This window comes from Drosophila biarmipes, unplaced genomic scaffold, assembly GCF_025231255.1.
Source record: "Drosophila biarmipes strain raj3 unplaced genomic scaffold, RU_DBia_V1.1 ptg000066l, whole genome shotgun sequence".
Lineage (NCBI taxonomy): Eukaryota > Metazoa > Arthropoda > Insecta > Diptera > Drosophilidae > Drosophila > Drosophila biarmipes.
In genome coordinates this window covers 30,001-45,149 of record NW_026114559.1, presented here as the reverse complement: position 1 = coordinate 45,149, position 15,149 = coordinate 30,001, and the positions used below count along the sequence as shown (strand labels likewise).

Below are 15,149 nucleotides of genomic sequence, written 5' to 3'. Positions count from 1 at the left end.
ACTATAGGTGGTGTGGCAAATATGAGGAAGGCAATATATCCATATAATGAATATAAAAGTGCGTTGTCTTATTATATAAGAGAACACTATATGGGTGAGTGGCAAAGTAAATTGAATATACCCGAATGGGAGACAGCGTGTCCAAAAACTACTATAGGATGGTCAATGGGCCGGCCGTCTGCTATTGACATATGTCAGTAGAGAAGATATTATCCGTCAAATTTGTTTCTTTATTCATTTATTTGAATACGAGACTTGGCTCCGCGGTTAATATTTTAAGCCCAAAGATAATAACGTTGAAACAAAGGCCAAGTTTCTATTGTACATAGAATAACAAATTGTTTCCGAATTTTATCGTTAATTTTAGGAGGTAGGCTAACATGATTTATATTATATGTGTATTATTAAATAATAATAGTACATAAAAGTCTACCAAAGAAATATAAAAATGTAATTATGAATACATTTTCAATATTAATATCAACTTATATTGTTGATAATAAAAAATAGCTATTAAGAGAGTTATTTAAGAAATTATATAATATATAATAAAGAGTATATATATAAATAATATATAAGTATATATTATTTAAGAAATAAATATAGTAGTAATAATTATATATATACACTCGGTTCTATTTTATATATTACCAGAGACTTATATGGATATATATAGATAAATTTTAAATTTATCGTCAAAATACAAATGATTAACTCAATATCTTATATTGGTTAAACAAAAATTGTACATGTGTGGATACAATATATTATGTATGTCGAACAAAAATGATATTTTAGAATGAAATGTGCATATATAAAGAAAATATATGAAAAATAAATATTGTGTTTATAAAGAATATGATTCTTTTTGACATCAATAAAAACTTGTTATTATTAGTGGCGAAACAAGTATAAATTGGAAAACAAACGTATACGAATGCTATATAAAAATGGCCGTATTCGATAGAAATAAAATCTATAACAACATATATATTGCTAATTTCTATTCAAAAAATATGAATGAAATATGAATAAAAACATTATTCTGGTTGATCCTGCCAGTAGTTATATGCTTGTCTCAAAGATTAAGCCATGCATGTCTAAGTACACACGAATTAAAAGTGAAACCGCAAAAGGCTCATTATATCAGTTATGGTTCCTTAGATCGTTAACAGTTACTTGGATAACTGTGGTAATTCTAGAGCTAATACATGCAATTAAAACATGAACCTTATGGAACATGTGCTTTTATTAGGCTAAAACCAAGCGATCGCAAGATCGTTATATTGGTTGAACTCTAGATAACATGCAGATCGTATGGTCTTGTACCGACGACAGATCTTTCAAATGTCTGCCCTATCAACTTTTGATGGTAGTATCTAGGACTACCATGGTTGCAACGGGTAACGGGGAATCAGGGTTCGATTCCGGAGAGGGAGCCTGAGAAACGGCTACCACATCTAAGGAAGGCAGCAGGCGCGTAAATTACCCACTCCCAGCTCGGGGAGGTAGTGACGAAAAATAACAATACAGGACTCATATCCGAGGCCCTGTAATTGGAATGAGTACACTTTAAATCCTTTAACAAGGACCAATTGGAGGGCAAGTCTGGTGCCAGCAGCCGCGGTAATTCCAGCTCCAATAGCGTATATTAAAGTTGTTGCGGTTAAAACGTTCGTAGTTGAACTTGTGCTTCATACGGGTAGTACAACTTACAATTGTGGTTAGTACTATACCTTTATGTATGTAAGCGTATTACCGGTGGAGTTCTTACATGTGCTTAGATACTTGTATTTTTTCATATGTTCCTCCTATTTAAAAACCTGCATTAGTGCTCTTAAACGAGTGTTATTGTGGGCCGGTACAATTACTTTGAACAAATTAGAGTGCTTAAAGCAGGCTTCAAATGCCTGAATATTCTGTGCATGGGATAATGAAATAAGACCTCTGTTCTGCTTTCATTGGTTTTCAGATCAAGAGGTAATGATTAATAGAAGCAGTTTGGGGGCATTAGTATTACGACGCGAGAGGTGAAATTCTTGGACCGTCGTAAGACTAACTTAAGCGAAAGCATTTGCCAAAGATGTTTTCATTAATCAAGAACGAAAGTTAGAGGTTCGAAGGCGATCAGATACCGCCCTAGTTCTAACCATAAACGATGCCAGCTAGCAATTGGGTGTAGCTACTTTTATGGCTCTCTCAGTCGCTTCCCGGGAAACCAAAGCTTTTGGGCTCCGGGGGAAGTATGGTTGCAAAGCTGAAACTTAAAGGAATTGACGGAAGGGCACCACCAGGAGTGGAGCCTGCGGTTTAATTTGACTCAACACGGGAAAACTTACCAGGTCCGAACATAAGTGTGTAAGACAGATTGATAGCTCTTTCTCGAATCTATGGGTGGTGGTGCATGGCCGTTCTTAGTTCGTGGAGTGATTTGTCTGGTTAATTCCGATAACGAACGAGACTCAAATATATTAAATAGATATCTTCAGGATTATGGTGTTGAAGCTTATATAGCCTTCATTCATGGTGGCAGTAAAATGTTTATTGTGTTTGAATGTGTTTATATAAGTGGAGCCGTACCTGTTGGTTTGTCCCATTATAAGGACACTAGCTTCTTAAATGGACAAATTGCGTCTAGCAATAATGAGATTGAGCAATAACAGGTCTGTGATGCCCTTAGATGTCCTGGGCTGCACGCGCGCTACAATGAAAGTATCAACGTGTATTTCCTAGACCGAGAGGTCCGGGTAAACCGCTGAACCACTTTCATGCTTGGGATTGTGAACTGAAACTGTTCACATGAACTTGGAATTCCCAGTAAGTGTGAGTCATTAACTCGCATTGATTACGTCCCTGCCCTTTGTACACACCGCCCGTCGCTACTACCGATTGAATTATTTAGTGAGGTCTCCGGACGTGATCACTGTGACGCCTTGCGTGTTACGGTTGTTTCGCAAAAGTTGACCGAACTTGATTATTTAGAGGAAGTAAAAGTCGTAACAAGGTTTCCGTAGGTGAACCTGCGGAAGGATCATTAATGTTTTAATATCCTTACCGTTAATAAAATATTTGTTTATATTATAATAAATACATTATAGTATTACAAATAAAATATGAATTGCCAAAATGTATATGAGATCTATTATAGATCAAATGAAATTTCGAACAAGCAAATCGAAATAATGCAAATATTAAAATTATATATTGTATTTAATACATATGAGAGAAATTAATAAGCAGCCAAAGCAAACAAATAAAAATTCGAACAAGCAAATCGAATTATTAAAATAATAATATTAAATTATTATTGTATATCCTTACCGTTAATAAAATATTTGTTTATATTATAATAAATACATTATAATAATACAAATAAAATATGAATTGCCAAAATGTATATGAGATCTAATATAGATCAAATAAAATTTCGAACAAGCAAATCGAAATAATGCAAATATTAAAATTATATATTGTATTTAATACATATGAGAGAAATAATAAGCAGCCAAAGCAAACAAATAAAAATTCGAACAAGCAAATCGAATTATTAAAATAATAATATTAAATTATTATTGTATATCCTTACCGTTAATAAAATATTTGTTTATATTATAATAAATACATTATAGTATTACAAATAAAATATGAATTGCCAAAATGTATATGAGATCTATTATAGATCAAATGAAATTTCGAACAAGCAAATCGAAATAATGCAAATATTAAAATTATATATTGTATTTAATACATATGAGAGAAATTAATAAGCAGCCAAAGCAAACAAATAAAAATTCGAACAAGCAAATCGAATTATTAAAATAATAATATTAAATTATTATTGTATATCCTTACCGTTAATAAAATATTTGTTTATATTATAATAAATACATTATAGTAATACAAATAAAATATGAATTGCCAAAATGTATATGATCTAATATAGATCAAATGAAATTTCGAACAAGCAAATCGAAATAATGCAAATATTAAAATTATATATTGTATTTAATACATATGAGAGAAATAATAAGCAGCCAAAACAAACAAATAAAAATTCGAACAAGCAAATCGAATTATTAAAATAATAATATTAAATTATTATTGTATATAAACACAATTAAAATACTGTGTGTATATGGACCATAATATACACGCGTTGCGATATGTATTGTTCATCTCAGTTATGCGCATACATTGGATAATGCAACAACCTAAAATGTACAATGTTGTACCTGGTTTTATACAGGTTAATGTTTTATATAAATTTCAATTTATATCGCTAAAAAAGTATTAATATATATATATATATATATTTATTTACAATAAATGCAATTTAAAAAGAAATACTTTGATATATATTGGTTATATAAAACTAAGACATTTCGCAGCATTCGTTTTAGGTATAAAAATAAATTTATTGAAGGAATTGATATATGCCAGTAAAATGGTGTATTTTTAATTTCTTTCAATAAAAACATATTTGACAAAATTAAGAAACCAATTTATAAAACTCTAAGCGGTGGATCACTCGGCTCATGGGTCGATGAAGAACGCAGCAAACTGTGCGTCATCGTGTGAACTGCAGGACACATGAACATCGACATTTTGAACGCATATCGCAGTCCATGCTGTTATGTACTTTAATTAATTTTATAGTGCTGCTTGGACTACATATGGTTGAGGGTTGTAAGACTATGCTAATTAAGTTGCTTATACAAATTTTATAATGAAATTTTATAAGCATATGGTATATTATTGGATAATAATAATTTAATTATTTTATTCATAATATTAAAAAATATATGAAAAACATTATCTCACATTAGTAAATAATTTGAATGTGAAAAACGAAGAGAAATATTTTCTTTTTCAATCAAATGATACTGAGAAATGTCTAGCATAAAAATTTATCTAGAATTGTCTCTTATTAATGATTAGAAAATAGAAAACCGTTGACAATATTATTGTTCTTCGTTGATTCGTTAAATCAAACAAATGCCATTTATATACAGATATTATTAATATAACGAATTTAATAAAATGTTTTATCATTATATATAAAGAATTAATTGCATATAAAAGTTATACACAACCTCAACTCATATGGGACTACCCCCTGAATTTAAGCATATTAATTAGGGGAGGAAAAGAAACTAACAAGGATTTTCTTAGTAGCGGCGAGCGAAAAGAAATCAGTTCAGCACTAAGTCACTTTGTCTATATGGCAAATGTGAGATGCAGTGTATGGAGCGTCAATATTCTAGTATGAGAAATTAACGATTTAAGTCCTTCTTAAATGAGGCCATTTACCCATAGAGGGTGCCAGGCCCGTATAACGTTAATGATTACTAGATGATGTTTCCAAAGAGTCGTGTTGCTTGATAGTGCAGCACTAAGTGGGTGGTAAACTCCATCTAAAACTAAATATAACCATGAGACCGATAGTAAACAAGTACCGTGAGGGAAAGTTGAAAAGAACTCTGAATAGAGAGTTAAACAGTACGTGAAACTGCTTAGAGGTTAAGCCCGATGAACCTGAATATCCGTTATGGAAAATTCATCATTAGAATTGTAATATTTAAACAATATTATGATAATAGTGTGCATTTTTTCCATATAAGGACATTGTAATCTATTAGCATACCAAATTTATCATAAAATATAACTTATAGTTTATTCAAATTAATTTGCTTGCATTTTAACACAGAATAAATGTTATTAATTTGATAAAGTGCTGATAGATTTATATGAATACAGTGCGTTAATTTTTCGGAATTATATAATGGCATAATTATCATTGATTTTTGTGTTTATTATATGCACTTGTAGGATTAACAATGCGAAAGATTCAGGATACCTTCGGGACCCGTCTTGAAACACGGACCAAGGAGTCTAACATATGTGCAAGTTATTGGGATATAAACCTAATAGCGTAATTAACTTGACTAATAATGGGATTAGTTTTTTAACTATTTATAGCTAATTAACACAATCCCGGGGCGTTCTATATAGTTATGTATAATGATATTTATATTATTTATGCCTCTAACTGGAACGTACCTTGAGCATATATGCTGTGACCCGAAAGATGGTGAACTATACTTGATCAGGTTGAAGTCAGGGGAAACCCTGATGGAAGACCGAAACAGTTCTGACGTGCAAATCGATTGTCAGAATTGAGTATAGGGGCGAAAGACCAATCGAACCATCTAGTAGCTGGTTCCTTCCGAAGTTTCCCTCAGGATAGCTGGTGCATTTTAATATTATATAAAATAATCTTATCTGGTAAAGCGAATGATTAGAGGCCTTAGGGTCGAAACGATCTTAACCTATTCTCAAACTTTAAATGGGTAAGAACCTTAACTTTCTTGATATGAAGTTCAAGGTTATGATATAATGTGCCCAGTGGGCCACTTTTGGTAAGCAGAACTGGCGCTGTGGGATGAACCAAACGTAATGTTACGGTGCCCAAATTAACAACTCATGCAGATACCATGAAAGGCGTTGGTTGCTTAAAACAGCAGGACGGTGATCATGGAAGTCGAAATCCGCTAAGGAGTGTGTAACAACTCACCTGCCGAAGCAACTAGCCCTTAAAATGGATGGCGCTTAAGTTGTATACCTATACATTACCGCTAAAGTAGATGATTTATATTACTTGTAATATAAATTTTGAAACTTTAGTGAGTAGGAAGGTACAATGGTATGCGTAGAAGTGTTTGGCGTAAGCCTGCATGGAGCTGCCATTGGTACAGATCTTGGTGGTAGTAGCAAATAATCGAATGAGACCTTGGAGGACTGAAGTGGAGAAGGGTTTCGTGTGAACAGTGGTTGATCACGAGTTAGTCGGTCCTAAGTTCAAGGCGAAAGCCGAAAATTTTCAAGTAAAATACAAATGCCAAACAAATATATATATTATATAAAATCTAGCTAAATTAATATACTTGAATAATTTTGAACGAAAGGGAATACGGTTCCAATTCCGTAACCTGTTGAGTATCCGTTTGTTATTAAATATGGGCCTCGTGCTCATCCTGGCAACAGGAACGACCATAAAGAAGCCGTCGAGAGATATCGGAAGAGTTTTCTTTTCTGTTTTATAGCCGTACTACCATGGAAGTCTTTCGCAGAGAGATATGGTAGATGGGCTAGAAGAGCATGACATATACTGTTGTGTCGATATTTTCTCCTCGGACCTTGAAAATTTATGGTGGGGACACGCAAACTTCTCAACAGGCCGTACCAATATCCGCAGCTGGTCTCCAAGGTGAAGAGTCTCTAGTCGATAGAATAATGTAGGTAAGGGAAGTCGGCAAATTAGATCCGTAACTTCGGGATAAGGATTGGCTCTGAAGATTGAGATAGTCGGGCTTGATTGGGAAACAATAACATGGTTTATGTGCTCGTTCTGGGTAAATAGAGTTTCTAGCATTTATGTTAGTTACTTGTTCCCCGGATAGTTTAGTTACGTAGCCAATTGTGGAACTTTCTTGCTAAAATTTTTAAGAATACTAATTGGGTTAAACCAATTAGTTCTTATTAATTATAACGATTATCAATTAACAATCAATTCAGAACTGGCACGGACTTGGGGAATCCGACTGTCTAATTAAAACAAAGCATTGTGATGGCCCTAGCGGGTGTTGACACAATGTGATTTCTGCCCAGTGCTCTGAATGTCAAAGTGAAGAAATTCAAGTAAGCGCGGGTCAACGGCGGGAGTAACTATGACTCTCTTAAGGTAGCCAAATGCCTCGTCATCTAATTAGTGACGCGCATGAATGGATTAACGAGATTCCTACTGTCCCTATCTACTATCTAGCGAAACCACAGCCAAGGGAACGGGCTTGGAATAATTAGCGGGGAAAGAAGACCCTTTTGAGCTTGACTCTAATCTGGCAGTGTAAGGAGACATAAGAGGTGTAGAATAAGTGGGAGATATTAGACCTCGGTTTGGTATCGCCAATGAAATACCACTACTCTTATTGTTTCCTTACTTACTTGATTAAATGGAACGTGTATCATTTCCTAGCCATTATACGGATATATTTATTATATCTTATGGTATTGGGTTTTGATGCAAGCTTCTTGATCAAAGTATCACGAGTTTGTTATATAATCGCAAACAAATTCTTTAATAAAACGGTGCATTTATGTATTTTTGATTTGAAAATTTGGTATAACTCCAATTACTCAGGTATGATCCAATTCAAGGACATTGCCAGGTAGGGAGTTTGACTGGGGCGGTACATCTCTCAAATAATAACGGAGGTGTCCCAAGGCCAGCTCAGTGCGGACAGAAACCACACATAGAGCAAAAGGGCAAATGCTGACTTGATCTCGGTGTTCAGTACACACAGGGACAGCAAAAGCTCGGCCTATCGATCCTTTTGGTTTAAAGAGTTTTTAACAAGAGGTGTCAGAAAAGTTACCATAGGGATAACTGGCTTGTGGCGGCCAAGCGTTCATAGCGACGTCGCTTTTTGATCCTTCGATGTCGGCTCTTCCTATCATTGTGAAGCAAAATTCACCAAGCGTTGGATTGTTCACCCATGCAAGGGAACGTGAGCTGGGTTTAGACCGTCGTGAGACAGGTTAGTTTTACCCTACTAATGACAAAACGTTGTTGCGACAGCATTCCTGCGTAGTACGAGAGGAACCGCAGGTACGGACCAATGGCACAATACTTGTTCGAGCGAACAGTGGTATGACGCTACGTCCGTTGGATTATGCCTGAACGCCTCTAAGGTCGTATCCGTGCTGGACTGCAATGATAAATAAGGGGCAATTTGCATTGTATGGCTTCTAAACCATTTAAAGTTTATAATTTACTTTTTAAACGACAATGGATGTGATGCCAATGTAATTTGTAACATAGTAAATTGGGAGGATCTTTGATCACCTGATGCCGCGCTAGTTACATATAAAAGCATTATTTAATACAATGACAAAGCCTAGAATCAATTGTAAACGACTTTTGTAACAGGCAAGGTGTTGTAAGTGGTTGAGCAGCTGCCATACTGCGATCCACTGAAGCTTATCCTTTGCTTGATGATTCGATAATAAAATTGCATAATTTATTTGTTGTGTTGAACTTCTTATATAAAGTTCAACCAACAATCTATTTGTATGCATTGATTGTTTGCTTGGCTTTGTGGCGAATTTTTAATCCTTTATATATTACATTCCTAAGGTCTAGATTTTCAAGTAAGAGACCAATTTGATTAACATATCAATATAAGTACAACTCGACCATCTAATAATAACAATATGAATCGTCATCTTATTAGTGACGCGAAGATTGGCAAACATATAATATAAAAATATTCCTAAGGTCTAGATTTTCAAGTAAGAGACCAATTTGATTAACATATCAATATAAGTACAACTCGACCATCTAATAATAACAATATGAATCGTCATCTTATTAGTGACGCGAAGATTGGCAAACATATAATATAAAAATATTCCTAAGGTCTAGATTTTCAAGTAAGAGACCAATTTGATTAACATATCAATATAAGTACAACTCGACCATCTAATAATAACAATATGAATCGTCATCTTATTAGTGACGCGAAGATTGGCAAACATATAATATAAAAATATTCCTAAGGTCTAGATTTTCAAGTAAGAGACCAATTTGATTAACATATCAATATAAGTACAACTCGACCATCTAATAATAATATGAATCGTCATCTTATTAGTGACGCGAAGATTGGCAAACATATAATATAAAAATATTCCTAAGGTCTAGATTTTCAAGTAAGAGACCAATTTGATTAACATATCAATATAAGTACAACTCGACCATCTAATAATAATATGAATCGTCATCTTATTAGTGACGCGAAGATTGGCAAACATATAATATAAAAATATTCCTAAGGTCTAGATTTTCAAGTAAGAGACCAATTTGATTAACATATCAATATAAGTACAACTCGACCATCTAATAATAACAATATGAATCGTCATCTTTTTAGTGACGCGAAGATTGGCAAACATATAATATAAAAATATTCCTAAGGTCTAGAATCTTAAGCAATAGACCAATTCAACTAAGAGTTGACATATAAAAATATGTTCCTTTTAATGTTAGCAAAATTTTATCGTCACATACTGTTAGTGACGCGAACGTTTTTTTCTCCATGTTTATATGAATGTTTATTCAAAGGTAGAAAGGCAGGATCGTTATTTTATAAGTGAAGCGATAAAAAAATATTATGCAATAGGACATCTATTTATAAATATTTTTAAGTCTTAGAAATTCAAGTAAAGAGATTCAAGAAATTCATTCAACTTAGAGCGCACATATAATTAAAACTATTCCTGAGGTTTAGAAACCAAATTAAATAAAGAGGACATATAAACGTATGTGGTATTTTGATGGTAGTAAAAATGTATCGCGATATTATTAGTGACGCGACCAATTTTTATACTCTTTGCTCCATGTGCAAATATATCTAGTGTTTAGATAGTCAATTAAAAATGACAATTTTAACTAAAAGACTTAAAAAAGTGTTTGTCAAACTTATAATTTTGTCAATACTATATAAAACGCCAATCATATCCTTATAAAAGTAAATACGGTATATGGTTATAAATACAAAACCATATATAAATAAAAAAATGAAATCGTATGTATATGGCTTATAGGTATAATACCTATAAGGCATAATAATGTATAATATTAGCAAATATACATATAAAAGTGCATAAATTGTATAGATATGGCATAAAGAAGGCATTTATGAGAATAGCTAGTAGAATTTGCCCATACACTACTAGCGAAATGAGATATTTATACCTAGTGAGGGCGGCACTAGTACTATAAATTGTGGCAAAATAAATCTTATGCAAATGCATAGGATTTTGTCAATACCGTACAAAAAACTAAGTAAAACGTATGGATATTGAAAAATAAATGGATTATATTCATAAAATACGAATATTTCTTGCATTCTCTTGTTATACGAGAGAATATCATACGGAGCGGGCAGCCCCTAGTATAGTAAGCAGTCGAATGGGAGACAGCGTGTCCAAAAACACCTATAGGGAGGTGGTCGTTGGCGGACCTCTCCTCGTATTGGTCAAACTTATGATTTTGTCAATACTATATAAAACGCCAATCATATCCATATAAAAGTGAATACAGTATATGGATATGAATAAAAAACCATACATAAATAAAAAAAAATATGTATAAAAAATTATACATATATTTATATTAAGCAATCGTATGGATGTGGCTTATAGGTATAATACCTATAAGGCATAATAATGTATAATATAGCAAATATACATATAAAAGTGCATGAATTGTATAGATATGGCATATAAGTGACATATTTATGAGAATAGCTAGTAGAATTTGCCCATACACTACTAGCGAAATGAGATATTTATACCTAGTGAGGGCGGCACTAGTACTATAAATTGTGGCAAAATAAATCTTATGCAAATGCATAGGATTTTGTCAATACCGTACAAAAAACTAAGTAAAACGTATGGATATTGAAAAATAAATGGATTATATTCATAAAATACGAATATTTCTTGCATTCTCTTGTTATATGAGAGAATATCATACGGAGCGGGTAGCCCCTAGTATAGTAAGCAGTCGAATGGGAGACAGCGTGTCCAAAAACACCTATAGGGAGGTGGTCGTTGGCGGACCTCTCCTCGTATTGGTCAAACTTATGATTTTGTCAATACTATATAAAACGCCAATCATATCCATATAAAAGTGAATACAGTATATGGATATGAATAAAAAACCATACATAAATAAAAAAAAATATGTATAAAAAATTATACATATATTTATATTAAGCAATCGTATGGATGTGGCTTATAGGTATAATACCTATAAGGCATAATAATGTATAATATAGCAAATATACATATAAAAGTGCATGAATTGTATAGATATGGCATATAAGTGACATATTTATGAGAATAGCTAGTAGAATTTGCCCATACACTACTAGCGAAATGAGATATTTATACCTAGTGAGGGCGGCACTAGTACTATAAATTGTGGCAAAATAAATCTTATGCAAATGCATAGGATTTTGTCAATACCGTACAAAAAACTAAGTAAAACGTATGGATATTGAAAAATAAATGGATTATATTCATAAAATACGAATATTTCTTGCATTCTCTTGTTATATGAGAGAATATCATACGGAGCGGGTAGCCCCTAGTATAGTAAGCAGTCGAATGGGAGACAGCGTGTCCAAAAACACCTATAGGGAGGTGGTCGTTGGCGGACCTCTCCTCGTATTGGTCAAACTTATGATTTTGTCAATACTATATAAAACGCCAATCATATCCATATAAAATTGAATACAGTATATGGATATGAATAAAAAACCATACAAAAATAAAAAAAAAATATGTATAAAAAATTATACATATATTTATATTAAGCAATCGTATGGATGTGGCTTATAGGTATAATACCTATAAGGCATAATAATGTATAATATAGCAAATATACATATAAAAGTGCATGAATTGTATAGATATGGCATATAAGTGACATATTTATGAGAATAGCTAGTAGAATTTCCCCATACACTACTAGCGAAATGAGATATTTATACCTAGTGAGGGCGGCACTAGTACTATAAATTGTGGCAAAATAAATCTTATGCAAATGCATAGGATTTTGTCAATACCGTACAAAAAACTAAGTAAAACGTATGGATATTGAAAAATAAATGGATTATATTCATAAAATACGAATATTTCTTGCATTCTCTTGTTATATGAGAGAATATCATACGGAGCGGGTAGCCCCTAGTATAGTAAGCAGTCGAATGGGAGACAGCGTGTCCAAAAACACCTATAGGGAGGTGGTCGTTGGCGGACCTCTCCTCGTATTGGTCAAACTTATGATTTTGTCAATACTATATAAAACGCCAATCATATCCATATAAAAGTGAATACAGTATATGGATATGAATAAAAAACCATACATAAATAAAAAAAAAATATGTATAAAAAATTATACATATATTTATATTAAGCAATCGTATGGATGTGGCTTATAGGTATAATACCTATAAGGCATAATAATGTATAATATAGCAAATATACATATAAAAGTGCATGAATTGTATAGATATGGCATATAAGTGACATATTTATGAGAATAGCTAGTAGAATTTGCCCATACACTACTAGCGAAATGAGATATTTATACCTAGTGAGGGCGGCACTAGTACTATAAATTGTGGCAAAATAAATCTTATGCAAATGCATAGGATTTTGTCAATACCATACATAAACCGTATGGATATTGAGAAGTTAATAGATTACATCTATAATATGAGAAGTATTTTAGTATTCTTATTAAATAAGAGAATACTATAAGGGTGAGTGGCAAAGAGAATTGAATATACCCGAATGGGAGACAGCGTGTCCAAAAACTACTATAGGTGGTGTGGCAAATATGAGGAAGGCAATATATCCATATAATGAAAATAAAAGTGCGTTTTCTTATTATATAAGAGAACACTATATGGGTGAGTGGCAAAGTAAATTGAATATACCCGAATGGGAGACAGCGTGTCCAAAAACTACTATAGGTGGTGTGGCAAATATGAGGAAGGCAATATATCCATATAATGAAAATAAAAGTGCGTTTTCTTATTATATAAGAGAACACTATATGGGTGAGTGGCAAAGTAAATTGAATATACCCGAATGGGAGACAGCGTGTCCAAAAACTACTATAGGTGGTGTGGCAAATATGAGGAAGGCAATATATCCATATAATGAATATAAAAGTGCGTTGTCTTATTATATTAGAGAACACTATATGGGTGAGTGGCAAAGTAAATTGAATATACCCGAATGGGAGACAGCGTGTCCAAAAACTACTATAGGATGGTCAATGGGCCGGCCGTCTGCTATTGACATATGTCAGTAGAGAAGATATTATCCGTCAAATTTGTTTCTTTATTCATTTATTTGAATACGAGACTTGGCTCCGCGGTTAATATTTTAAGCCCAAAGATAATAACGTTGAAACAAAGGCCAAGTTTCTATTGTACATAGAATAACAAATTGTTTCCGAATTTTATCGTTAATTTTAGGAGGTAGGCTAACATGATTTATATTATATGTGTATTATTAAATAATAATAGTACATAAAAGTCTACCAAAGAAATATAAAAATGTAATTATGAATACATTTTCAATATTAATATCAACTTATATTGTTGATAATAAAAAATAGCTATTAAGAGAGTTATTTAAGAAATTATATAATATATAATAAAGAGTATATATATAAATAATATATAAGTATATATTATTTAAGAAATAAATATAGTAGTAATAATTATATATATACACTCGGTTCTATTTTATATATTACCAGAGACTTATATGGATATATATAGATAAATTTTAAATTTATCGTCAAAATACAAATGATTAACTCAATATCTTATATTGGTTAAACAAAAATTGTACATGTGTGGATACAATATATTATGTATGTCGAACAAAAATGATATTTTAGAATGAAATGTGCATATATAAAGAAAATATATGAAAAATAAATATTGTGTTTATAAAGAATATGATTCTTTTTGACATCAATAAAAACTTGTTATTATTAGTGGCGAAACAAGTATAAATTGGAAAACAAACGTATACGAATGCTATATAAAAATGGCCGTATTCGATAGAAATAAAATCTATAACAACATATATATTGCTAATTTCTATTCAAAAAATATGAATGAAATATGAATAAAAACATTATTCTGGTTGATCCTGCCAGTAGTTATATGCTTGTCTCAAAGATTAAGCCATGCATGTCTAAGTACACACGAATTAAAAGTGAAACCGCAAAAGGCTCATTATATCAGTTATGGTTCCTTAGATCGTTAACAGTTACTTGGATAACTGTGGTAATTCTAGAGCTAATACATGCAATTAAAACATGAACCTTATGGAACATGTGCTTTTATTAGGCTAAAACCAAGCGATCGCAAGATCGTTATATTGGTTGAACTCTAGATAACATGCAGATCGTATGGTCTTGTACCGACGACAGATCTTTCAAATGTCTGCCCTATCAACTTTTGATGGTAGTATCTAGGACTACCATGGTTGCAACG

General features: G+C 32.4%; 4 non-coding genes across 4 annotated transcripts in view; all 4 read left to right on the top strand.

Moving 5' to 3' along the window:
• The first annotated feature begins 1,042 nt into the window (after positions 1-1,042).
• Positions 1,043-3,037, top strand: LOC127012383 (small subunit ribosomal RNA). The gene has a single exon (XR_007765879.1). It is a non-coding gene; the product is annotated as a small subunit ribosomal RNA (ribosomal RNA).
• A 1,471-nt stretch (positions 3,038-4,508) lies between these two features.
• Positions 4,509-4,687, top strand: LOC127012394 (5.8S ribosomal RNA). The gene has a single exon (XR_007765888.1). It is a non-coding gene; the product is annotated as a 5.8S ribosomal RNA (ribosomal RNA).
• A 402-nt stretch (positions 4,688-5,089) lies between these two features.
• Positions 5,090-9,060, top strand: LOC127012389 (large subunit ribosomal RNA). Its single transcript, XR_007765885.1, has one exon. It is a non-coding gene; the product is annotated as a large subunit ribosomal RNA (ribosomal RNA).
• A 5,729-nt stretch (positions 9,061-14,789) lies between these two features.
• The window catches only part of LOC127012380 (small subunit ribosomal RNA), a 1,995-nt gene continuing 1,635 nt past the window's right edge, over positions 14,790-15,149 (top strand). The window contains exon 1 of the ribosomal RNA XR_007765876.1: positions 14,790-15,149. This exon is cut by the window's right edge and continues 1,635 nt beyond it. This is a non-coding gene — a ribosomal RNA (small subunit ribosomal RNA).